The sequence below is a fragment of the Pseudopodoces humilis genome, chromosome 1, assembly GCF_049639895.1.
Source record: "Pseudopodoces humilis isolate 2021_Gansu_Grassland_sample_001 chromosome 1, ASM4963989v1, whole genome shotgun sequence".
NCBI lineage: Eukaryota > Metazoa > Chordata > Aves > Passeriformes > Paridae > Pseudopodoces > Pseudopodoces humilis.
This window is the reverse complement of record NC_142200.1, coordinates 113,134,380-113,159,812: the sequence shown is the minus strand read 5'-3', so window position 1 is coordinate 113,159,812 and position 25,433 is coordinate 113,134,380. Positions and strand designations below refer to the sequence as shown.

General features: G+C 40.4%; 1 long non-coding RNA gene across 1 annotated transcript in view; it reads left to right on the top strand.

Moving 5' to 3' along the window:
* The window catches only part of LOC148185199 (uncharacterized), a 52,378-nt gene extending 28,645 nt beyond the window's left edge, over positions 1–23,733 (top strand). The window contains exon 2 of the long non-coding RNA XR_015773602.1: positions 22,870–23,733. This is a non-coding gene — a long non-coding RNA (uncharacterized LOC148185199). The remainder of the gene's footprint in view (positions 1–22,869) is intronic.
* Positions 23,734–25,433: the final 1,700 nt, after the last annotated feature.

Sequence of the window (25,433 nt, the reverse complement as noted above, 5' to 3'; positions counted from 1 at the left end):
CCTAGCCTGTCCTCACAGAAGCAGTGCTCCAGCCCTTGGATTATTTTTGTGATCCTCCTCTGGGCTTGCTTCAGCACATTCACATCCTTCTCATGTTGGGGGACCCAGGTAAAATGTTGCTACTTATTGTGGTTTTCTTTGTAGCTTTTCTTTGTACAAGGATGTGAATGAAGAATAGAATTAATTGGAAAATTTCTTATTGACAAACTGGGAACAAAATATTAGTAAACATTTACCTAAAATACATTTGGGTTTTCCTAAATGACGATAGTGGTGGGCATGCTCAGCATGTGAGATCACAAGAAAGTAAGGAGAAGTTAGGATGCAGGCATTTGGATATCTTTTCTATGGGTGAGAATGTAATCCTAGAGCATGGCAAAAACAATTTACTGAGGTGAAAATTACATAGATTAAAAAAGATCTGGAGATAAAAACTTCTCTCTTACATGAAAACTTGGATGAAAAGGCTTTTTTTAGGGCCTCATCCCAATGCACTTCTGGAAGCCAGAACTTTTTGCTTGCCCTGATATGTCTGTTCAGTGTACTTACAGCTAAAACACTTCTATGTGTCTAGTTCCCAGGATCATAAGTTCCCACATGTAATCTCTTTAAACACAATGAAAAGTAATCTTTTTCTTTTTTTTATTTTTTTTTTTTATGCCTGAATAGCAAGTCTTTTTAAGAGTGGTAGTGGGAGGCATGAACATACAGCTACAAACACTTAGGAGCACACTTTACTTCAGACACAGCTAACTGACCCCTTGTGGTTTCCTGGTGTTCAAAAAGGGAGGGGCAGAGAAATGTTGAAATTTGGAGTACAGTATGTGTACTTTGGGATGCTAGAGAGAAAAGGATGAGTGATTTCACATGCTTACGAGGGGCATATGTAGCTTAGGAGCCACTCTAAGAGGATAAACCTGAGAGGAAGCTATTCTTATTGGGTTGGAGAATGGTTTTAGCTGCCTTGAAGATGATCCCACTGCTTGAGCTGCCTTCTAAGGGCAATCCTGGATGCCAGCTCTGCACATCACGGATACTGCAGTTAAGGGCAGCCAGCTGAGCAGACTCGTGCCTGCATAGAATGTGCATTTAAATGGAAATGATTAGGCAGAGTCCACTGCATGGGCTGACTTTCCCAGCATGGGTTTCATTCTTCAGTGGGATGACACCATCCTTGCGTGAGACAAATAGTATCCATTAGAGTTAAGTGCTGCTGCTGGGCTGGACTTGTGACCTTCAGCTGCTTGGCAAAATGGGTGTAACATTCATCTGTAGCTGGTATTGCTTAGTGGTGTTTTTAATTTTTTTGAGATTTTTTTTTTAAATTTTTGTATTTATTTTTTATTTTTTGATGTAATAGGAATTTCCTTTTTTGCCAATGGAGGCTCCATTTATCCAGGACATGGCTTCACTCTTCATTCACTTCATTCTGCAGTGTCTGGGTTTTGTCTGTGAATTTTTTTTTTTTAAATTCCAAAGGCAGGAATTGCTTTTCCTTTAAAAAAAATTGTTATAAGGCAGCTTTGTAAAACTTTGTATTATAATATTTATACAGGAGGAACAAAAAATTATATGATGCCTTCCTAATAAATAATGTAATGTGTATTACACTCTTCATTTCTCAGAACCCATGGAAAGAATCTGGCTTTGTGTTTGTTACCAGCTAGTGTATATTACAGGAATATTTTTACTAGATTTAAATCCAGGGGTATAAGATACCATTCTGAATTTTCCATATACAAAGTAGTCATACATAAAGTGTCTGCCTCCTGGGCAGAGAAAGCAAGCAGTAAGCATACATCTGCGAGTCACAGAAATAAAATGGACTTGAAGAGCCTTTAATGCACATTTCATCTCTCATATTTTTTCTGTTTCAGCTCCCAGGCTTCTGGTTTTGCAATAATAGAGGCTGGAATTATTGTTGGGTGGGCACAAGATGAATGCTAACAATCATCTTCATCCTGGGATCCTTTTTCACAAAAACCATGAGTTACAATAAGTACTCTTACTAGTTTAAAATAATTATATTGACTTTATGGACTATTACACCAGTAAAATCTGTGACTTGCAGTGTCTCTTGGCACTTGGAGCATGTTCACCTCTGCTTTTTAAATCTCTTTTAAAGCTTATTTATGTGTCCACAAATTCATTCCTAGCTTTGCTAACCGGTGACAAGAATTTTGCACAAGCAGTTAATTTGAACCTGTCTGTTAAACTCTGGGGAATTGTTCGGGTATGTTTTTTGAAGCAGATTTTTTTATCCCCTTAAAATGGGATCATTAAACTGTGAAATGACAGGCTAGTCTGACATCCAGAAGTCTTGGGGTTTATTTTGTTCCCTTCCAGCAGGCTTGGGGGTTTTTTGTTTGTTTGTGTGTTTGTTTGGTTTTTAATATGTGCATCCTAAGGTCTGGGCTTATAAGCAAAAATTTTAAAAGGATTAGAATTGCAGCTGAGATAGCACAGTGATAAGGGTGGTAAGACACTGCAGGGACATACCCACCCATCTACACTGCAACTTGTTCATTTTCCATTAGATCTCGGTCAGTTTGCAGAGGAGGCTTGGGAAAAAACTTGGCAAGACTGGAAAGCCACTGCACAAGGTGCTCCCTGGGATGTGAAGGTTGCAGAGAGGAGGAGGATGTGCTGAAAGCTGTCCCAGCTCAAGTACTCTGCTAGGGCATCAGCTGTGTACTACTGCTCATGGCAAGAAGGAGCCTACCCAGTGCCTGGAGCTGGATTTACCCAGACTGGAGAGTGCCACTGCAGGTTTGGCCACTCCTGAGGCCGCTCAGAGCTCTACTCTCGGCAGCTTTGTGATGCCAAGTTCTCACTTGCTGAGTGAACTGCAAGAGACTCTGCAGGTGGGTGGCTTTGAGGACAATAATCCTACTCCTATCCTCCTTTAGCTTTCCTCATGGAAAATCACTTACAGGAGCAACTTACTTTGGGAGTTAGGCTGCATGTCGTTGATGTTGGGAAGATTTTGGCTGGGGACAGTTGAGTGACATTGTCTCTGAGCCAGCAGCTGGACTTCTGAGGGTTTGATTTTTCAGCATAGGGAAATCTTTTTGACTTTCAAGTTTAAGATTCTATTTTATCATCTGTTATGTCATTTCAGACTGTTTTATTGAAAAAGATGTGAGATCAGCAGCAAAACCTGCTAAGCCAAAGTTGATATTGGTGTTGAAGTATAGGCCAGGCTGTAACATAAAAACAGGATTTTCCAGATTATATAATGTAATTTGCCACTCATATGTCCTATATTGACCTCTCCTGGATAGAAACCTGGTCATTTGCCTGAAAATCCATGTTTTGCAACATTTGGACTCTGTGGGGAAGGGAGAAGGAAGGATTTTTCAACTCAAAGACCTTTTTTTTCCATAACTTTCATTGGAACCCTCATTTGAAAAACAGAAAAAAGCTAAACAGGTTTTCTATTGGTGATTAAGGGTTAATGAAATGGTTATTCATGTGATCTGGCTGAGACATTCAAACAGAGAATGGTGTCTTAGATTTTGGAAGCCTCTGCAAAAAATAATTCTAAAAGCCTCCTTTCAAAATCTCCACCTTCACACTGACTTTTGCAGAGCTATTCAAGTAGTGGATCAGCTTTTGGAACTCATAAAACCAACTGAATGATTTATATTTATATTCCAGTAGCAAAAATCTAGGCTTCCTTTCTTTCACTTTGCACTGTTCTTAAGAAGAAATAAGATGGATAAAGAGATGTGCTTTGAAGCTGTAAGTCAGATGTCTGTTTACAGAGTCCCAGCCTCCTGGGGGAAGAAATTTGGACTAGGAATCACAGGGAGGAAGGCTGTCAAGAGCTTTCCCATCGATTTTCCCAGGGTGCCTTACAGCATTTTGATGGCTATAGAAGAAGATTCCCCAAAGGGGCAGAAATATTTTATCAAATACTTTTGAATCTCCAAGGCCTGGTTTGGGTTGTCAAGGAACATTACTGAAACAGCAGTGGTGCATTCCCACCTTGAAAAATGCGTCTTGCTTTTGCCAAATTTCAACAGGGGCACAGGAGTGCTCATCCTTCAGGTAAAGTTTATAGCAATGTTACCAGGCTTTTGCTCCAAGCAGCAAGAATAGCACAGTGAGGCCAAAATGAAATTCAGGTACCTGCAGTTGCTTCCCAGGTTTGCTGGATTCCCAGGAAGACATGCTGTCATCCATTCAAGCAGAACATCAACAGCCTTAATTAGCACAGGACTGGCGAGAGACCATCTCTTTTCAGCATGAGTTCTGCTTATGAGCAGCCAGTTGAGGGCTTTTGAAAAGCTGTTTATCCATAAGAAATTTTGGAGACAATACAAGGGAGCTTTTCTGAAGCCTTCCTTTTGCTGGTAGGTTATTAATAACAGTTGCTTTGTGGGTCACTATTTCTCTTCCATGGTGCGTAGGTGCCTTCAATCCCCCCTACGCACTGCAGCTACAAGAAATACTGTGTCAAGATCATCCTGTTTCCTGAGCTTTAGCTTTCCTGCCTGTCTCTGGTAAGATGGCAGATTTCAGCTCTTGCTTTCCCTCCCACCACAATCTTTGCTACTTTGGCTGTGAGCTAAAGGACTCTGGGTAGCAAAACTCCACCTTACTAGAAACTTATTAAAGAGTTTAAAGGGCTGTAAATTACATCTGTCAGCCCAGAAGGAACCTAGACATCTATAGAGAGAACTCAAAGTTCCAGGACAATGAATAAAATGTTAGAAATCACATTGTATGAGGCAGCCAGCAATAAAGATGCATTCCCATGCTCTTAAAGTAAGAAGTGGTGGGATCAGATCCAGATGAGATCTAGGTTGTTCTGAAATTGCACTGGCCATTCTTACCTCCACAGGATGTTTAAGAAGTGTTCAGGAAAAGATAAAGAATTTGGAATAAACAAATTTAAAGGTTCTTTTGATTTTTGTTCAGTTGGTTTATCCTTTAGAATTCTGGAATCTCTGCGTCTGCTTGTGAATTAAAAATTGCTTCCTTTCAAAAGAAAAAAAAGGGTGACCATGATAGCAGACAGAAAATAAGGCAATTGTTGTCCCATTCTGTTATCAGGAGACCAAAGGGACAACCATTTGGAGCGAGGAGTTAAAAAAATAATTTAAGAGCAATTTTCTGGTATTTTATTCTATACCAATTACAATAAGGCATCAAGGGGGAGGAGTGGGTACCAGACCAAGCACAAGCAGTAAAATATGAGCAAAAGCAATAGAGATGATTTTTCCCCTTTAATAATTAAGAAATCATCTCTCCCTATCAATACAATGTAACGGATTGCTCTATTCCAAAAGATTTATCCTGCACAGCCAGTTGCTTTCATTGCAGTCATAGATAATCTGAAGACAGCTTTGCCTAGGCTACCAATCTTGGGCAACTGCAATAAATTGTAACACAAGTCTCTATGTTTTCTAGTCCTAGAACTGGTTCTATGCTGCTCTCAGAAGTGGATTTAATCAGTGAACAGTAGCAGATCATTTGTGGCTGGTGATCAACACTTGGGCTGTACTGTAGTTCTGGCATCTGTTCTCTTGTGCTCCCAGGGGTCTCTGTTGCCCTTCTCTGGACTTTTCCAGCAGCCTTTAACATGTCACCTCTCAGAAACATAACTATTGCTTTGCTAGTGCAGCCTAGTCCCTCTACAAAAATAATGGCCCATTAGGAGATATGGATATATGGCAATATCATTGCTGTGCTAAAACATCTGTTTTACAACAGGCACATTACTCTGTCACAGGCTACTGTTATTGCCAAGAGTAAGAAAGTTAGGACATCAGACCTCTGTATAAAGATTGAGACTATCTGGAGTTTTCAGTAATAACATCTATAACTTTGAAAAGACTGTCAAGCAGTAGGGAAGGATAATTAACTTCAGTGGTTAAGCCGTAATCCCCTAGAGGCTGGGAAACAACCTAATGTTAGAATGGGTGGACTACCCCATGCCCTTTGAAGCACATGACAGTACCCCTGAATGATGCCCAGGACCACTTTCTGGCTGTAACTCGGGTCTGGCTCCTTGGGGCAGCTGCTGCTATGTTCTAATGGTGTCTGATGGAGCAGCTTAGCTGGGGCTTCCTGCCCAGTGTCCCGTGGCTTTGAGGTACGGGAGGAGCCTACTCAAATAGGGAGAACTACGGAGAGGCTTGAACTTTCTGTAAGCAGCTGTATGGAAAATGGAGGCTTTGTAACACTCCCCAGTCTAGCAAGCTGAGGTATAAAAAACATCCCTCAGTTGGGAGGTGTTTCTAGATGCAGATCAAAGTGGGCAAAACACTAAAAGTGGCTGGAGCAGCTTGTAAAACAGTGGAGTCCATCCTTCCTGAGATGTTGGAAGTTTTCTCCTTGAAAAGATATTTTGATCCACTCAGCCATTAACTGAGGACTGAGTTTAGACCAGGCAATCCTGGTGGTCCCTTCCAGGTCTGGGACCCCACCAGCTGCTCTGGCTCTCTGACATTTCTGCAAAAGTAAGAATATAAAATGTCTTTGCTGAATTTCATGTCAGTTGTCCATGAAACATGTTTTACTGTGGCACTGGACAGAAGACTTACAAGAAGAGAGGCCTTCGAACTTAATGCCCCTGCAGGGTCAGGCGCTCTCCACTTGCTTATTTGCACTTGCTTTGCACTTGCTGAGCTGTACAGCCAGAACAGATCCCTAAAGCTTTAAGGCTGTGGCTAATTCTTCCCTCCTCCATCACAAAGAAATGAGTGTAGCTCCACATGTTTGTGGTCGAAACTGCTTCGCACATGAAATCCGGTGGAAATCATGCTGGCATGGCAAGGAATAAGGCTTGGAGGGATTTTCCCTGCCTTTGCTGTCCATCCCCTCAAAAGGGAATTTGCACTTGCTGTGTGATGTTGCAGTGAAAGTTTTATTATGGCTGCATATTTACTGCTGACTTCTGCTGCTTCACGTGTCTGTCTTCATGCTGGGCCGCAGGAGGGATAAATCAGGGTGTGGCACCTGGGGAAAAAAAACAAGTTCAAGGAGGGAAGTGGGGTCATCAGGGAACCATTTCTTTTTCTGCCTTGACTCTGAAGAAAACAAAACTGGATATAGAATAGAAACAGTGTGTAGGGACTGGAATGTGCAGTGCCCAGCCTAGAAATGTTTTGTCTCCCTGTTTGCAGGGCTGTCAGACAGTGCTGTCAGACCACGGGGTGGCAATATTTAGACTTGGTGTGCAGAAGTTAGCCATTTGAGGGAGTCATGTTGTGCTCAGTATGCAGCAGAGATGGAAAACAAAATGACTTCAGTAACTCCTCCAGTTAATACTATCTGTTCTTTGTTGTTTCTCATACAAGGCTATCACTCCCTCTGAAGAAAACAGCAGTACGTCTAAGGATGCAAGTTGTATCCTTTCTGGTTGTCTTTGTCCTAAGTTAAAGTCTGTACCTGTGTTTATATATCATAAACTGTGTCTTTCCTAGGAGAAAAAGCAGCCACCTCTGGAAGAAAATAGCTTTAGGTGCTGGTTCCTATGAAATAATGATGTTTAATAGCAGAGTCAAAACTTCATGACTGAGTAAAAATCTTTGTGGAATAAAATGTTTTTTTTTTTTCCCCACTTGATGCCAGAACTATAAGAAGCCTAGAGACCAGTGGTAAAAAAAAAGAAATACATTTTTTTGCTAGTGATGTCAAATGAATAACCTTTTGCTAATAAATAGGAGTGGGACAAGAAATAGAGTGCCATCTTTCCTAAAATTACAGGTAAGAGCAAAGATCAAAATTTAAACTCTCACTTTTGTGTTTACTTTTGATTTTGGAAAGCTAATGTCCACTACTTAATTTTGTTGATGTAGAAAAAACAAGGGAGGAAGTAGATTTAAGCCCTATTTAATGTGTGTGTCCAACACACTCATTGCTGCAGTCTGGGTGAAGAGACGGTGCCGATAGCTGTAAGTAACTTGGCAGCTTTATTTCCATCCTGAAACAGGAATGATTTTTGCCTATGCTTACATACCTGAGGGAAGAACTGAGTGTTGCTTAATAAAGGCTCAAAGTTTTATTAGCTGTTCAGGCTTCAAACAGTCTTTCATGCAGTGGAGAATAAGATAAATATTCCACTGAGCTTAACAGTGGAGGAGTTATTGTGGATGGTGACAGAGTTGAACTGTGCTGTAAAAAAAAGCAGTATATAAACAGAGGCTCATATATTTTTTTTATGTGCTCAGTCCTTGTTCCCTTAGTGCAAATCCTGCTACAGATCAAGGGTTTCACCTAAGGAGGAAAGGTCATCTCAAGTGGCTGGCTACCTCAGGCAGCCCTGAATATTCAGCACCTTGTGAGAACTTTCCAAAGGAAAACGGTCTCATTTCTTAAAGCTTTAGATTTGTATCTGAGAGCTGGTGAGCTAGCTGAGTTTCACTGAAAATCTGATGCTTAAATTGTGACTGGTATTTTGGGGTACTTAACTGTGTTTTTTTTATCTCTTGTGAGTTAATATAAAATACCTGCTGCTTTACAGAAATGCTCTATATAATAGAATAATTAAACATTTTGATATTTACATAGAATAGGCTACATTGAAGAACATTGTTTGATAAATTGAATAGTTGGAGCAGTGGGACATAAATGCAGCTTGACATAATAGAGCAGAAGTGCAAGCTGGTGAGGAATTTGGATTCCTCTTCTATTTAAAATGACCAGTACAGAATTTCTTTAGAAACCATTATCCTGAGAAGTACTAATATGCTGTGCTTCCACTAGAATTTATTATGTGGATTTACAGAAGAACAGTTCTTGCCCTCTCTTTGAAATTTGACTTAAAACTTTACACTACCTTACTTTTGCTGCTTGCTATTGAACTAGCAGAGCAATAATTTAATAGAGGCATTCAGGCAGAACTCAAAAAGTAGAGTGAAAACTGAATTAAGCCTTGCAATGCGAACACTCATTAGCTAGGGTGTAAGGGCATTTAGCAGGCAATATTAACTTAATTGGTTATAATGTAAAACTCTCTCAAAGCCCCTGTTATCTAGATGTCCATGGAAGACCTTGGACCAGTGTCTCCAGCGTGGCGTGCTTGAAGATCTGGAGATGTGTTTTAGTTGCTCAGATAGAGGCACCAGTGCTGAAAGGGTGATTCCTGCTCAGGGGGGAGCCTCCAGTGGCTGAGGGGAAATATAAATGCTACTGTCAGAGCTCTTGCTCTTGGCACAGGCAAAATCTTTGTTTTTATCACTCAACAGAGTGCGCTGTGGCTCAAATACAAAACGGGTGCCTTTGAGCAATGTCAGCAGTGATTAGGGAGCTGCTGCTCAAGTCACCCAGAATTGGGGAGATCAAGTGGCTCCATCCAGAAAGAGATGCAAAACCAATCACATTAACATGACAAGCCCAGCTGTGCTTGCCACCTGCAAGCTCTTTGGTCTGGGAGCCACTGGCAGCAGCTGACTGAAGAAGCTCAGGAATTACTTATTCAGAAGTGAGCAATCCTTAGCCACTGAGAGGTACCTGGGGTGCAGAAATGTAGATTTTATAGAGGGGCTGAAGTATTGGTGTCCCTTTGTAGGCTGGGCCTGAAGGAGCTGCTCCACAGATCCTCTGTCTTTAATGCCAGATTTTCACTGTATGCCTTGGAAATATTCTCTAAGCAAAGTTATTGTCATCTCTGGCTTGCTGAGGTCACTGTTTGCTGCTTTTTTACCCTTACTGCATTTTGGCCAACCTCTTCCAGCTGAAAACCACTCACATTCCTACTTCCTGTATTGTTTGGATCCTATTGTGCTGTTTCTGACAGCCATGGCTGTGACAATCTGATGTCTTGCAGTGCCCTGTTGCATGGTTCCCAATACAATACTCTATCACACAGCCCAGCATTTTTAACATGTGTTTCCAGAAACTGTTTACCTCAGATATCATCTTTCTATTTTTGTTTTGTTTCCTGTTTACAAGGAAATAAAACTTCAGTGCTCAGTCTTCATAAAAGTAATCTGAACAGCCAGTTCCTTTTGCTCCCTGTGCTGCTACAGTCTTCCTGAACATCAATTTCCAGCTGCTGTTCTGGTCCTGTGAGGCTGTGACTGAACAGGACAGCTGCTGTAAATTATGCAGACAGGCTTGCCCATGCTGTCTCCAGCATATGAAGAATATAAAAGTGAGTTTCCAGGAAGTATTGTACTTTTTTTGTAACTGGCCCCGAGTCCTGCTGGGTCTGGCTGTCAGTGGATCAAAAAGTTCCCTTTGCAGTGTTGAACTAAAAAGCAAGTCTGTGCTTCTTTGTTGCTGGATCCCCCCTTGGATCCTACTTAGCAGAGTTATTCAGTTTCTATTTCAAACTTTCATGTTGGCATGGCACATCTGCTTTAAGGAATCCAAAGTAATTTGTGCTTAAATAGCACCCTGCTTTTATTTGCATATTAAACTGCTTAAGTGAAAAATGCATTAGACAGATCTGAACAAACTTGGACCCCTGGGGAATTTATCTTCAACTACAATTTTAGACTCGTTTTCCATCATCTGCAGAGAACAGTGTTATAGTCACTGCAGAGAGTGCAGCAGCAGCACTCAGATTCAGGCAAGTAGCCCACAAGGACATACAGCAGAACTGCTAGTTCTTGGTTTCTCTGGATGGTTTGAGCTTCCTCAAAGGCTTTTTTTTGGTGCTGAAGGAGGTGGTCTCTGGACAAGTCAGTACATCTGTGTTTTAATTGTATGAAGAGAGAAAGGAATGAAATAGAAATTCAACAGTTGATTCCTAGAGAACTTTTTTTCACCTTATATCTTGCTTACAATCTCTGCTGTGGCAATATAAACATCTTTTTACAGGATCGGTCCAAGGAGTTTCCATACATCAAAGTAAAGATGCCAAAATCCATCGGGACTGTGAGCTCTCTGAGAAAGGGATTGTATCATGGGTTCTCTCTGTGACCAGGATCCTAAGGAAGTGATCAAACAACTGTAAATAACAAAAACCTCTGAGCAAGGAACCACCTCATTGCTTATGTAGAAGCCAACATCAAGGTAGTGACTGGCAGTTTAAGCAGTTCTGTATTTAGCTGGATCTCTACTGCCAAGGAAAAAGGCTTCTGAGCAAGTTTCCATGCTCTGCTGAGCACTATCGAGTAATCACAGTGCTGAGCAGAGCTCCTGTTGTGTTTCAAATCTTTGTGCACTTTATATAGCCTGAGTATTCCTTGGTGCATAGGTTGGTCTCCTGAGCAGGAAATGCTTCATTTCATCTGATATCTCATCAGTTAGGCAGCTCAGATCTCTCAGTACCAAACCCTTCCCCATCAGTGATGATTAGAAGTCACGTTTATCCCTTGCACAGAAGGCAGCAATCAAGAATGGTTTGTCTGGTATTCTTTTTTCCACAGACATGGATGTTGCACTTTGCCTACCACAATTAAATACATTTACTTCCTGAACCCATATTTGCATTTTTTGGTCACAAGAAAGTAAGAAGTAGAGTTTGAAATACATAATTTATCTTTACAACAATATTCTTTGTGTCTGTCTTTGCCACAACTTTGGAACAATCTTTAATGTTTATTGTTAGGAAGCTTCCTCCCTGTTGAGAGGGACTATTGTTCTTATGGTGGAGTTCTGCTGTGTCTTTTTGTAACTTCCTTTTTCTCCCAGCTTGAGAAGTAATAGTGATGAAACATCTAATGCAGGCTTTGATGAGCCTTTTGCCCTTACCCATGAGTATATAAAACCTGCTTGTTTCCTGTGAAAGCAAGAGAGACCACTCAAAATTTGACTTGAGTGTTCTAGGCACTGATAAGTGGGAAGGGAGAGTGTTATTGATAGTGAAAAATGTGTTGAAATTAAGATGCATTCTGGAATAGTGCAGTTTTGCACAGTTTACAGCAAATGCCAAAGCATCTGTTTGATGCCTGTGAATTTTCCCTCCTGTTACACAGAAATTTATACTTGGATTCCAGCATGACTCATCAAGGTACCTTGAAATAAAAGTTTTTGGAGAACTGATCTTACTTTGTATATGAAACAGCAGGTCATCTCCCAGTTCTGAAGTGGCTGGACTTCTATCAGCCAGGGACTTCAAAGAGCTTGGATTTTCTTTCATGGAGTCCCCCAGGGAATCCTTAGAGATTATTGAAAGTGAAATGGGTTTACAAAAATGTATGCTGGAAAAAAAAAGCATAATGTAAGGTGAAATCAAGAAACCATCCTTGAAATGCTGTATAAATTGGTTATGAAATAGAATCTTCAGATACTCAGAGCTTCTTATGTTCTCAGATGTAAAATAAGAGGTGTAACTTTTATTCATAATTGCTCATTTCTTGTTGTCCTCTGTAGCTCTGAGAATTGTTAAATATGATGTACAGTATTCTGTATTTTGATATTGTGCTCAAATTTGCAAATCTGCTGAGAAAATCACATAGACCTGGTAATAATATTCCCATCTACTGAAGTAAATAGTGGAAGAGAATAAGGCATGTTCACAAATCAATTTAGAATATGGATTCTGTACCTCTAGAAGATGCTGCTCTATTCCCTAATGGAAAGATCTGATAATCAGGCTCGTATGTCACCCGCATTCCATAAAGCATTGCTTTCCTGACTTGTAGTTTCATTTTAGCTGAAAGGAAGAGCTGACCTGCATTGCTGTGGAGGGTTGGTTTGTTTGTTTGTGTGTAGGTTTTTTGTATGTTTTGTGTCATTTTGTTGGTTTGTTATTTGTTTTTGTTTTTTCTGCTTCTGAATTATCATAAAACAGGTTGGGTTTGCTTTTTGTGTTTTTTTAGGCAAGAATTGCAGTAATAGCCAAATCAACTGTTGCAGTAAATTTTCAGTAGTATACTTCAATTGCTTTGTCTGTTGGCTGAAGCCAGGAATGTTGTTGTCTATAAAAGAGAATAAATTACTTTTTTGTATAATAGCCAAACCATACAGGAATTCTCAGTCTTCCTTTCATTGTGATACTGATGCCAGAAATACTGTGTTACAAAGCAACACTTAAACAATTTTCTGATTATGCAATTCCTCTTAATAACTTACCATAAATTTTTTTCCTAAAATTACCACAGGAATACATTAATTCTAGAAATACTAACAAATGAGCTGCCCCAATAATTACTTAATTTAAATTAGGAATTTAATTAATTACATTTCCTTAAAATTATGTAGAAAATTCTCTTAATGGAAAGAAGTGTCACGCTTGTAATAGTGGGATCTGTCTGTAGCTCCACGTTTTTCATAGGAGAAGCAAATTTTGGGACCTGGTGCTTTGTTTGTGCTGTGTTTGCTTTGTTAACATACCCTACAGAGGGCTGCTCTTCTGGAACCAGTGTTCCATGATGATTAGTACCAGCTCTGGCAGCTGGGATGCAGCAGGATGAATTTCACTTGATTGTGGGCACAAGTCTGCATTTCTTTTGACTTAGGCAGGACACATGGCAGTCAGTGCTGACTTTGAGGATTTTATATCTGCCTCCTTCTGGCTTGCTGGAGGCACTCTCAGCCATAGAGCACCCCATAAAAAAGGCTTAACCTTTGATAGTCTTTGAATGCATTTGCACTTGGAGGATGTGTCCTTAGATGGATTCGTGCTTTGCCTCATGTGAGGTGCATTCCTCATCTTGCACAGGCAGCTTTGAAACCAAATTTGTTGTTTGCTGAATCACGACACGTCCTCGCAAGCAGACCTGTTAGTGACTTGAGTAGTGTCCATTCTCAGGCAGTCTTCAGCCTCTCTCTGTCACTGACATTGATCTTTGAAGTTTATCTGGCCCACAGATCGCTGAAATAAAATTTACCCAGTGATAATGTTTATATTAGCAGTTCTCATTTTATTAGGAAAGTCCTAGAAATTCTTTTCTTCCATGTATCAAGAGGCTATCCTTGTTACTTATTACAAAACTTCTGTATTTTTTAAATGAAGGATGGGCTGTGAGGGATTATTGAAAACCATCAGTCCCTTATAAAGAAGCATTGAAATGTGAGGGATTTTGGAACAACAACGAATATTTTATAATTTTTTTTGGTGAAATATTGGAAAATATGCAGCACTAATAATCATACCTCACACATGCCTGGGATGGATAGAGTCCAAATGTCAAAAGGAAAATCAAAACATAATCAATAACTTATAAACACAGAATCTGTGGTGGAGTGGATTTGGGTAGCCATAAGTTAAAACCTCCCTCAAATTATACCAAATCCAAATACAGGATAAGAGACAAGAGATATCCACAATAAATATGGTTAGAGCTCTAAGAGATATCTTCTCACTGTTTAATACACATTGATCATAGCCATATGAAATCATTCTGTAAAATCCAGGCAGGAGGACAATCTTTAACAGGTTTGCACAGATGTCTGTGCAAGAGGACTATGCAAAATTCTTCATTTTGACTTTAAACACAGATTTAGGGGGGAAAAAAATAAAAAAGATGTTTGAATTATTTTTGTTGAAGTTGTTTTTATCAAATTCTAATAACCATTCACTGTAAGTATTTAATATTCAATACTTGAAATTAAAACTGTGTAAAGTATGGGGTACAAACTTTTGCAGTATTGTATCTGAACAATGACTGAACATTTACATAAATAGTATTTTTATCTCCCACTTAAGTGAGAATACATATTTTTTTATTTTAAGAAGGCAAAGGCAGAAACTTCACCATTTTTCTGTGTGTTACCAGGGTAGCAGATTCAACTAAATCAGATTACTAATTCCACTGTGGAAAAAATTTAAATATGTGAAAATAAGCTTTAACAGATCTCTCTATATAGTTAGGCTTACAATCTATTTATCTTAATATGTGAGAGTTAATAATATAGATAGCAACATAAAAAAAAAAAAAAAAGTGAGTGATCTATTCCTATGAGCAGTTAACTTTATTTGGCTTAGTTACCAGGGTACTTGTTATTTAACGAGTTTGGTAACATGAATGTATTAACCTGCTCTTAATTTTGCTCAAATACACTGACTATCACAGCTAATTCCAGAAACAATGGTCAACATCTTCAGTTTTAACAGAAGAAAACTTGTTTATGACTGTGCTTTTATAGATCTGCAACACACTGGTTTGAGTTGGTTTTATTTGATGTCTCCCATGGGTGTGCTGTGTGCAGCTATTCAGCTCTGCTGCTTTTGCTCTCTGAGTGCAGGAAGTACAGAATCAGAGACCATCCAGCCCACAAAACAAACAGGTTTATTCTCATGCATTGTCCTAAAAGAACTGAAAAAGTTTACAGTATTATCTGCAAAGCCCATGTTACCGCTTTCTTGTGCCAAAATGTTCGTGGCTTATTAATATAACAACTTGTGAGCAATGTTCTAATTTTCTTTGACATTCATTTGTAAAATATTTGACATATTTCTGCTGCAGGTTTTCCTCTTCATCAGCTAATATCATATTTATAGCAATTTTTATTATATTTGAGTTATTAGTGGATTGTAAAAAAAATTACTGTGAACTGTAAAAATAACCAAGATGCCAACCAGTAAGGTTCTTTCAGCTGCTCCTACTCTCTTGTGGACTCTCTGGTAGGGTTCCTACAGCAAAATATATTTATGTCCATGGATATTTTATGGTAAATAGCTTCTTTGTCAACTAATATACATTCAAGTCATACTTTTGTGATATTTTGTATGTAATTCCACAGTTTATTTCTGGTCAGATGTACCCTTTAATGTTTACAGAAAAAAGGAAGGTCTCTCTAATACCACATCTTTCACAAAGAATCTAGTTTTATAAAATTAAGCACAATTTCTAACATTCTATTCAAAGAAAAGTACCAGAAAACAGACTGGGAAATAGTATGTTTATAAATATAGAGAAAACTGGCAATTTTTAGCAGTCTGCTTAATTTTAAAAGTAACTGCTAAAACTCTGCTAAATTTCATGGTCATCAGTAAGTATAAATCTCTGTGTTCCTAAAACAATAAGCTGGAAAATTATTTCTGGCATTAAGTTTTAACAAAATTGTTCCATTAGTTGAATGCCACAAGCTTAAAAATGCACAAAAGCATCCGTATGTTTTGTACTACAAGTAAAATATTTGATTTTTTCTGTGAGTACCTTGAAAGAGCATGATCCAGTTTTTCATACTCTCATTGAAAAAAACTCCCCCCAACACAAGCACATCAAATAAAAGTAAAAAAGTTGTACTTTGCATCCCTCTGAGTCAATATATCATGTAACACAGTTACATTTTAGCTTAATTTCCACTGGAACGGAGCTGTCTCAGGTAACTGCTCGATGACTGAATATATTATCAAGTGTGTGAGTGAGCTATACTGAGATGCAGAATCCAAAAAGGGCTCTGACTGTAAATCAAAACCAGAAAAGGCTGGACAGAGGCCACAATAAATTCTTGCTCTGGGATCACTGCCTGCTTCACTTACTGACTGTCCTCAGCAGTCAGAGAAATACAGAGGACGAAGGGTAAAGGCAGTGACTCTCCCTCTTTCATCCCAGGGTGGCTGTGTGGACGTCACTCTCAGGATGGTACCCTGGCTTTGCTCTGGCAACTGACTCCCTCTCACTGGAAATGGGAAAATATTTTCTGTCTTTAATTGTTTCTTCTGTCTGCTGTTTCAGGAACCTTTCTAAATTTTACTTCTCTTGTTCAGTTTGTTTCAAGTGATATTCAAGTGATTTCCAGAGTAATATCACTGCATCCCTGAATGCAGCCTACTACCAGGTACTATTTGCTGCTGCTTGAGCTAACTCTTCATACAACTCTGCTGGATCCCTGCTCTGAGATGCAAGCTCACCTCTGCATGGGTCTGCCACAGCTGATGATTCTGTGTGAATTTCTCACATTGGGATAGTCCAAAATGACATTACACAGGTGACATCTTTATATAATTTGCATATGATTTGGCCTTTTAAGTACATACGGAAATACTTCTATAAATATTTCCATAGCTTGCACGTACACATAATTCTGAGGAAACTAAAGAAAACATTTTAAAGCCAGAAATATGGCTTTAAGAGATGCAAAGACATCTCTGCAGGACATGGCATAATCTACTTCAGTTTCTACTAAATTGCATTGCTGTCTCCTATAGAGTTGTTGAGCTGGAGAAAAGACAGCATGTCCAGCTAGTCCTAGGTATTTGGAGTGCCTTTCTCTATTAGGATCTCTATTAGATCTGGCAGCAGCAGAAAATTCATTTTCTGTCTCCGTGTCTCTCCTTTCGGCATGGGTACGTCTTACAACAGTGCAATGCTCTGATAGTGCTCATGGGAAGCTGCATTGTCTGATGTTGTTCCTCAAGGGCCGCTGATGTGAAAACAGGAGACGCCAGAAGACACAAAACTTCTTTTAAATTGATGTGGCAGGTGTGGTCAGTGCCTGGCATGCGTGTGTTGAACCTGGAAGGGTTGGGCAGAGAGAGATGGAAATCTCCTGAAATCCACAGTGCTGCCTCTGCCTGGTGAATCTCACCCACTTTACCTCAGTTCAGCTGCTGCCCCAGGACAGAAATGGGCTTTTATAACTCCAAGGGAAGTTGCACACCATCAAAGCAAACAGAAACTCTGCTAGTGACCCATATGACCTCAGGCAAGTGGAGTTTCATCTCAGCTCTTCCTGCTTCATGTGTCTACTCACCCTCCATCTCATTTATTTATTGCAAAGCCTTTTGAGGTGGGGTATGACCTCTGGTGTTTGGAAACGCTTGGCACAGCAGGCTTTAGATTGTGATCAGGTTTTCTGGGGCAGTGTTTTTTAATTTATGGTCTACTGAGCCTTGTAGGTTCAAAAATTGCTTCTGTGGAAGTGATGGAAAGTATAGAAGGAGGGCAAACCAATTTTCTGGGGCGTCAGCTCCACTGCAAATTCTGCAGGGGTCCACATAAGCAAGGTTGATGCTCCATTTTGTTGAGTTGGTTGAGTATAAATTTTTGACAGAAACAAAGAATTTGGCTCACTTCACAATATGTTCTGATCTAGTATTTACAGGCTATGCATCTACATATGGTGTGTTTTATTTATGAACACTAGCAGAAACTCACACACATTTCTTTTCTTCTATCTTTCTAAAATGAAAGACTGCCTGCCACCAGTTTCTACCACACGTGTTTTCTAAGGCCACACTGTGTCTTTTTCTTTTTTCAAAAAAAGAAAAATTATTTCTTTCTATTTCTTCCCAACATTTTGTCAAACATTGAAGAGCAGCACCACAGAATGTGCCTTTCCCATGCAGGTGCTCCAGAGCTGCTGTCCTTTGGCATTTACCATGGCTGCAGCACTGGGGTCTGACTTTGCTGCTTTATTGCACTCACTGCTTCTCCCCTTCCATGCTCCCTGCTGGGAATCCTTTCAGGAGAGCTGCCTTGGATTTCTTGCTGTAGACACAGTTTTGAAAGCTGTGGTTTTTTTGGGATTTTTCTTTTCCCTCTTTCTCTGAACTCCCTCTCCTGGCTGACAGTGGAAGATATGTGTATGCTGAGTAACTATTTTCTGTGCCCTTGGGGATTAGGCAGCTGATGTGGAGGAGCTTTACAGCTGGCCCACAGTAACTCTTGCACAGCTAGTGGTGGTGCTTGCAGGGGGAGCACAGCTGGCTTCAAACAAGGTTCCCAGCCTTTTTTTCCAGGCAATGCACTGAAGTTATAACTACCTCCCACCCTAGTTTTACAGCTGTCTCCCTCATTCCAAAGCTGAAGTCAAACACAGAACAGTAGTTTCTGGACTGACCTTGCCAGCCTAGATCTGACAGGGTATTCTGCTGGGCTTCTGGACCTTGCTTGTAAAGCATTTGAGCCTGTCCCCTTGACACTGTAAGTTACTAGTTTTTATTTGCTAGTTTTTAAATAATATGAAAGATTTCATCCAAAATAAAGACAATACCAATGTAACTTTGCTGATGGGTATGGGCAGACAATTACAAGCTGTTTGATTTGTCAGCTGAGTTTCACATTACCTCAAAATGTTATACTTCTTGTGGCCCTAGGAATGGCTCAAGTCTCAAGGTCTTGTGGCTCTGCTCAAAGGTAGGAGTGAGCATTTGGATGGTTTCGCAGCTTTGTAGACAAATGGCAACTTGTGGAGCAGTACAGCTCAGCTGCAACTGTCTATAGCTGAAATCTCTAAGAGAGAGAGAGAAATCTCTAAGACAGAGATATAAAGAGAGATGAGATGATGTGAGATTCAGGAAATAAATCTTTGAGCTATGAGAGTTTAATGGTCTCCAGGGCAGCAACATGGTGCAGAAGCTCTAGGGCTAGGGTGAGGAATTGGGAAGAGAATTGGATGCACTTTGCTCTGAGCATTTCTCAAAGCCCCCTGACTAGAGATAAAGGATAAAAACAAATGCTTTCAGCAGGACTGCTTCAGCCTGCAAGCCACCAAAAGGCATAACAAGTTCAGTTCATCTGTATTCTATGAATCCTGTGGGTCTTTCCCTGCATACTCAGGCATGTCCCCAAGCTGTCAAAAGGCAGCCAAGCATTCAAGCTACCCTGGAGCCTGTCATGGAACATTCTCTGCAAGCTCCAAGAGTTGCTGATGCCTTCTCCTGTGCCCTGTTGTGCTCTCCTGTCCTATGGATCTCCTGAGCTCACCTCTATCTTCCAGTAAGATGCCAAGGAAAGGTTCCTCACCTGGCAAGTGAAGTTTCCCTGGCAGAAGGGTCATGTGTTTCTCCTGATGCTTCACAGGACTCCTGGTGAGGCAGAATGAACAAGTGTGCTACAGATAAATCTCAGGTGAGAAACTGGCTCACAGGTGGGATTGTAGTCAGTGGGGTGACATCAGACTGGTAACCTGTCACTAGCGGTGCTCCACAGGGCTCCATCCTCAACCCTTTGTTCCTCTACATCTTCATAGATGACTTGGAAGCAGGGCTGGAAGGGATTCTAAGCAAGTTTGACAGTACTAAATTGGCAGGAGCTGTTGACTCCCTCAAAGCCAGAAAAAGGCCTTGGCAAATTAGAGGGCTGGGCAATCGTGAACATGAACAGTATGAAGTTCAACAAAGGCAAGTGGAGAATTCTGCACCTGGAACAGGTCAACCCTGGGTGTATGTACAGACTGGAGAATGAGAGGCTGGAGAGTAAAGCTGCAGAAAGGGACCTGAGGGTCCTGGTTGACAAAAGGATGAACATGAGCCAGCAGTGCCCTGGCAGCCAGGAGGGCCAATCCTGTCCTGGGGGGCATCAGGTACAGCAGCACCAGCTGGGCAATGGAGGGGATTGTCCCGCTCTGCTCTGCTCTGCTCTGGAGCAGCCTCACCTCAAGTGCTGGGGGCAGTTCTGGGAGCTATAATACAAAAAAGATATTAAGCTACTAGAGGGTATCCAAAAGAGATCTATGAAGGTGGTGAAGGATCTAAAGAAGAAGCCTTATGAGGAACAGCTGGGGTCACTTGATATGTTCAGCCTGGAGAAAAGTGAGACTGAAGGGAGTCATCACAGTCTATAGCTTCCTCATGATGGTAAGAAGAGGAGCAGGCACTGATCTCTCTCATGACCAGTGACAGACCCTGAAGGAATGGCATAGCACTGTGTAAGGAGAGGTTTAGGCTGGTTATTAGAGGAAGTTTTTTCACCCAGAGGATATTTGGGCATTGGAACAGGCTCCCAGGGAAGTGGTCACAGCACCAAGCCTGACAGAATTCAAGAAGTGTTTGGACAACGTTTTCAGGCACATGGTGTGACTCTTGGGGTTGTCCTGTGCAGGCCCAGGAGCTGGACTTCAATGATCCTGGTGAGTCCTTTCAAACTCAGGATATTCTGTGATGCAGCAGAAAAAACACCATATGCAGGTCAACCTACTGTTTATGTGCCTCTTTCAGCGTACGTGATAACAATCAACCCCCTCTTAACAGCAGATAACAGATAATCAGTGGCAAGTTGGAGCAGTTTGAGGTTTTGAGTTGTTCCATTTGCAATCAGTGGCACAGTGCAGCAAAAGGCTGCTGATGGCTACCTTGCCCATCTAATCAGGTAGCAGAGTATTGCACTGCACGGTGACAATCAGCTGTGCTGCAGGCTCCTTCCTCTAGCTATCATCACAGTTAGATACTCCATTTCCTTCACAAGCCTCTTCCTTCTGCATAAACAAACTTTTCTGTATAACTTAAGTGACCACAAGTCTAAAATGTGCTGGAGTATTAACATCCATTCTCAAAAATACCTTCAAGGGATATTTTATCTAAATCTCCTGTGCAGTGGTAAATGCATTTGTGGCTTTCTAAAGCACATTAAGCAAATTTATTCTTGTATTCCATGGAGTTGGTTACTCAATTTTAGTCCCTCTCAAGAGGTAGGAGCTGAGGGAGGTGGATCAGGGTTCTGATCTGGTAAACAGATTAAGAGGTCTGAACTGGTGTCTGGTCACATGTAGACATCTAAATCCTGGTCTCAATCCAGCTCACTTATCACTGGGATTCCATGGGATTTTCTCCCTGTAGGATTTATCAGGTTTTCTGTACCTAGAAATGTTTCTACAGCCATATCCAGGTTACTTTCCCTGTTTTGAAAATCTCAGAGCTTGATATCCAGCCCAGTGTAACACGGAGCCAATTTGCAGGAAAGGCTTTGCCTGGAGATGTCGCTCAGGCAAATGACATGACCTGGTAGAACACTCCTTGGAGGAGAGTGTTTCTTCCCATGAGGCCCTTGGCTGCTCATGAATTTCATATTGGGGGACAGAAAAATAAATAACATTTACTGCTGTGATCAAACTCAGTTGATTTATACAGATTTTCAGAAGTCTTTCTATACTCCATTAAAACCTGGCCTGGGTTCTTCATGGATGATTTTTACAATTTGTACCCACCCACCTTATTTTAAAAAATACCTGTTTTAATGTTCATTGCTGCCAGGCAAGTGTCACTAATTGCTAATAATCAAAAAGTCTACAAAAAATCAATACAAAAAGAAACAGCAACTGAAATAGGAATGGCAGTGTTCACAATGAAGTCCCATCTTAGCTTAAATCAACTGAAAAAATAATTGCTTCTTCCACAGGAATGTAATTTGTTTACTAATTTCTTTTTTTAAAATTTATTCTTTACACATAGTAGTACAAAAAGTATAATATTACTGAGGCAGGATGAGGAGTTTGCACTTCTGCCCTGCCTGTCTCTGGAGTCCTCCCAGCACAGCTAGGATGGAGATAATCAGGAGCATCATGATCAATGAAGCAGTTCCCACCCCAAGAGAAGTCAGAGAGTCAGTCTCACTATTTGTGAGTGGGGAATAGTGTCTGTTTGACTTAGAAAAATAGGAAGAAAGAAAGATGTTATATTTTGCCAATATGTAGCTTCTCTTCCATCGTGGTGGGATGGTTGTTGAATGATTGCATTTACCTCCCACTCAATCTGCATTTATTTCTGCAGGTCTGTTCCTCACATGAGACACAGGGAGGAAATAAATTGAGTTCCTGGATGTATAAAGCCATAGGTTGAAGTTTATATAACATAAGCTCAGAGAATAAAAAAATTAATTTTTTTAATTTTTTTTTTTTACAAGAATTATGATTTAAACCAGATGTGGTTCGGAACACACAACTGAGCCAGAACATATACAGTCACACATACAATCCATTATCTACAGATCAAACAGAGAATTAGAGAAAAATGGCCTTCTGTACTACAAAACAGGATAAACCCCCCCCATCCCTCTAAAACATCATATTCTTCGCATTTTAATTAGCAGCAGCAAAAATAAATAAATCTAGAGAACAAACATTTCCATATAATATGGTTTATGGTCCATAGTCTAAACATTTACATTTGAAATATTTGGCTGAAGATGTTCCTAGCCCCAGCACAACAGATGTAAGCAAACATTAGACATGGGCCAGGTCTCAGCACAACTTTGCAACACTCTAGGAGAGCAGCCCTTCCCAGCTCTCCTACCTCCTGCCTTCCCAATGAAGAAGGAGGATGCAATAAAACACTTTTTTTCTCTTCCCTGAGTGCAGCCCCAGGTAATGAGGGATGACTACTCTGGCAACTCCCAAAAGCTGTTTTTTGGCAGCAGAAGCCCCAGGAGAAGAGGCTGAGAGAATGGAAGAATGGAAGGACCAGGGCAAGACAGATCACAAGGCTGGAATGCGCGAGACCGATGCACACCTCTGCGAGGCACAGTGAGGCTCCTCTCCACTGGCAGCAGTGATTGTTTGTCCACAAGAAACCTTTGCTTATTGTTTCCCACTGGGTTCTTCATTTCAAGGAAGATGAAAACCTCACAAAATAACAAATGCCAGAAACATCACTGCTGTGTTTGTGCCATTATCATGTTGTTAAGGTAACTGCTGAAGGTCCTTCATTCTCCCATGGTTTATTTTGCTGTTAGATCAAACTTGTGAGACCTATTTGTATCCAGTAAGAGCCCTACAGAGAAGAAAATATGATATTTTCTTTAAGACAAAACTGAACTGAGCAACTAAATATCTGATGAACTTTCTGTTTACAAGTTGTCTGCAAACATATTACAAACCTGACATCTTCTCTGCCCAAAATTAATTTCCAAGTAATTTATGTGAATAGTATTAGGTTTATATTGTGTGTTTGTACAAAATATATGCCTAATTTGTTATGAATATACCATACTCAACATTTCAGATGGTTCTGTGCATTAGACAGCATGCTTCAGTTTCCTGGTTGGATGCGTATCAGGCTTCTGGGGAGGATTTATGTGAATGAGAAATAATAGACCCTTCAGAAGAAGCCAGTGAACATTCTTGTCAGATTCTTAGCTTGCCTGAGTATTTATGGAACACTTGATTACATAAGTATTATGGGCTTATTTTAAGTGAACATTAAATAAACTAAGTCACCACTCAGTATGAATATTTTCCCAGTTTCTATAATAGAGACCTTGTATACTTTCCACTGGCATGGAGAACAAAGTGAAAAATCACTTTGAAGTTTTGCATTACTGCGAGTCTTAAGCACCATGGGTTGTGTCCTCCGTATGCAAAGAAACGGCTTAAATTAATACTTCATCAAACAAAGAATTTTGGAATAGATTTTTGACCTGCCTTGACACCTGCATGGTATTTTTGAGTTTCTCTCTGGATTCATGAGGGACAGAGTTCCACGATGACTACTGAGGTTCCCAGAAACACTGATTAAAACCATCACATAATCTCAGACTGGAAATAAAAGAATCAGAATTGACACCACCAGCCTGGTGCAGGTGTTCTGCTCCTCAATCAGTGAGCCCAACATAAATATGCAGGTAGGGCCTGATGGTTCAGAGCAGCTGAACAGCCCTTGCATCCTGAAAATTTGTATATAGGCTGTGGGTGTTGGATAAAAATCAGGCCCTAATGTTTCTCTAAGCTAAGGGAGGTGAGAGAAATGGAGATGTTGGGAAAGTGAAAACATGAGCAGCTGCACATATCTCAACATAAAATACCATTTGACTGGGAAGGAGGAAGAAGAGAAAGAAGTAGCATCATCTGAAATGATAATGATCAAGGGGAAAGACACCTTAAACGTAATATAAATTATACTGTGCTGCTAGAACCTTGGAAAAACTGTGGGTTTGCAAAAACAAAAAGAAAGGCTGAAATAATACGCAACATCCTTGACATGTTCAGAGGATCATGGCCTCTCTGTGACTGTCTTCTGATGCCAAATAGAGCTGAGGAAAACCCAGATTTCATCTTGCATCCACTGCAGTGACCAAAGCATATGAAATGGCCAAACAAAACAAAACCCCCAACAATCTACACCCCCTTCCTCAAACCACCCAATGAAAAAGAAAATCAAGCACAGAAGGGTAATGAAAGAACATGAACTTTAAAGTTCCCAAAATAGCAAGATGAGACAAAATACCTTTCTCTGTGCAAAGTCTACACAAGGTGGATACCTAAAAGTGCAGTCAAATATCCTTTTGACAAATTGGCCATGGGTGATTTGTGCATCCCAGCTGTAAAACTTTGTAAATAATGAAGCTTTCTATGTGCTTTTAAAAACCTCCATAGATGCTGCTGGACTATCAGCTGTCAAAATAGCATTCCCCAGCTTGTGCACAGCATAAACAAGTGCCCTTACACCTGCCAAATTCAATTGCACAAGAGGAAGCACCAGCTGACCAGTGCGAAAAGAGAGGAGGATTAAGATCTGCAAAAAGGGGTAGGTATGTCTGCTGGATACAGATACACACCTTTGGGTGATGAGAAATAGAGCTTAAAAAAAGCCAAAATCGTAATATCCCCCAACCCTGACCTCTGCTGTAGGTAAAATCCTTTTGATTTCAGTGTATTTATATTCTCTGTTGCTAGTTCTTGGAATGGTAGGAATGCAGAGGTTCAAGTATTGGATTTTTTTTTAAGCTTGTGTTATTGGAATGGAATGGGAATGAAAATTATTAATACTGTTGAGGAACTAGCATGGTTAAGATCAATCCCAGATTCTAAGAGGACAAAATATCAAGAGCTGCTCAAAGTTGTGGTTTTCATTGGGATTCTTCTTGGTGCCATTCTGTCAGAGAACATGGTAGTGTTTTTCAAAGCTGGGACCAGATGAAATTCCA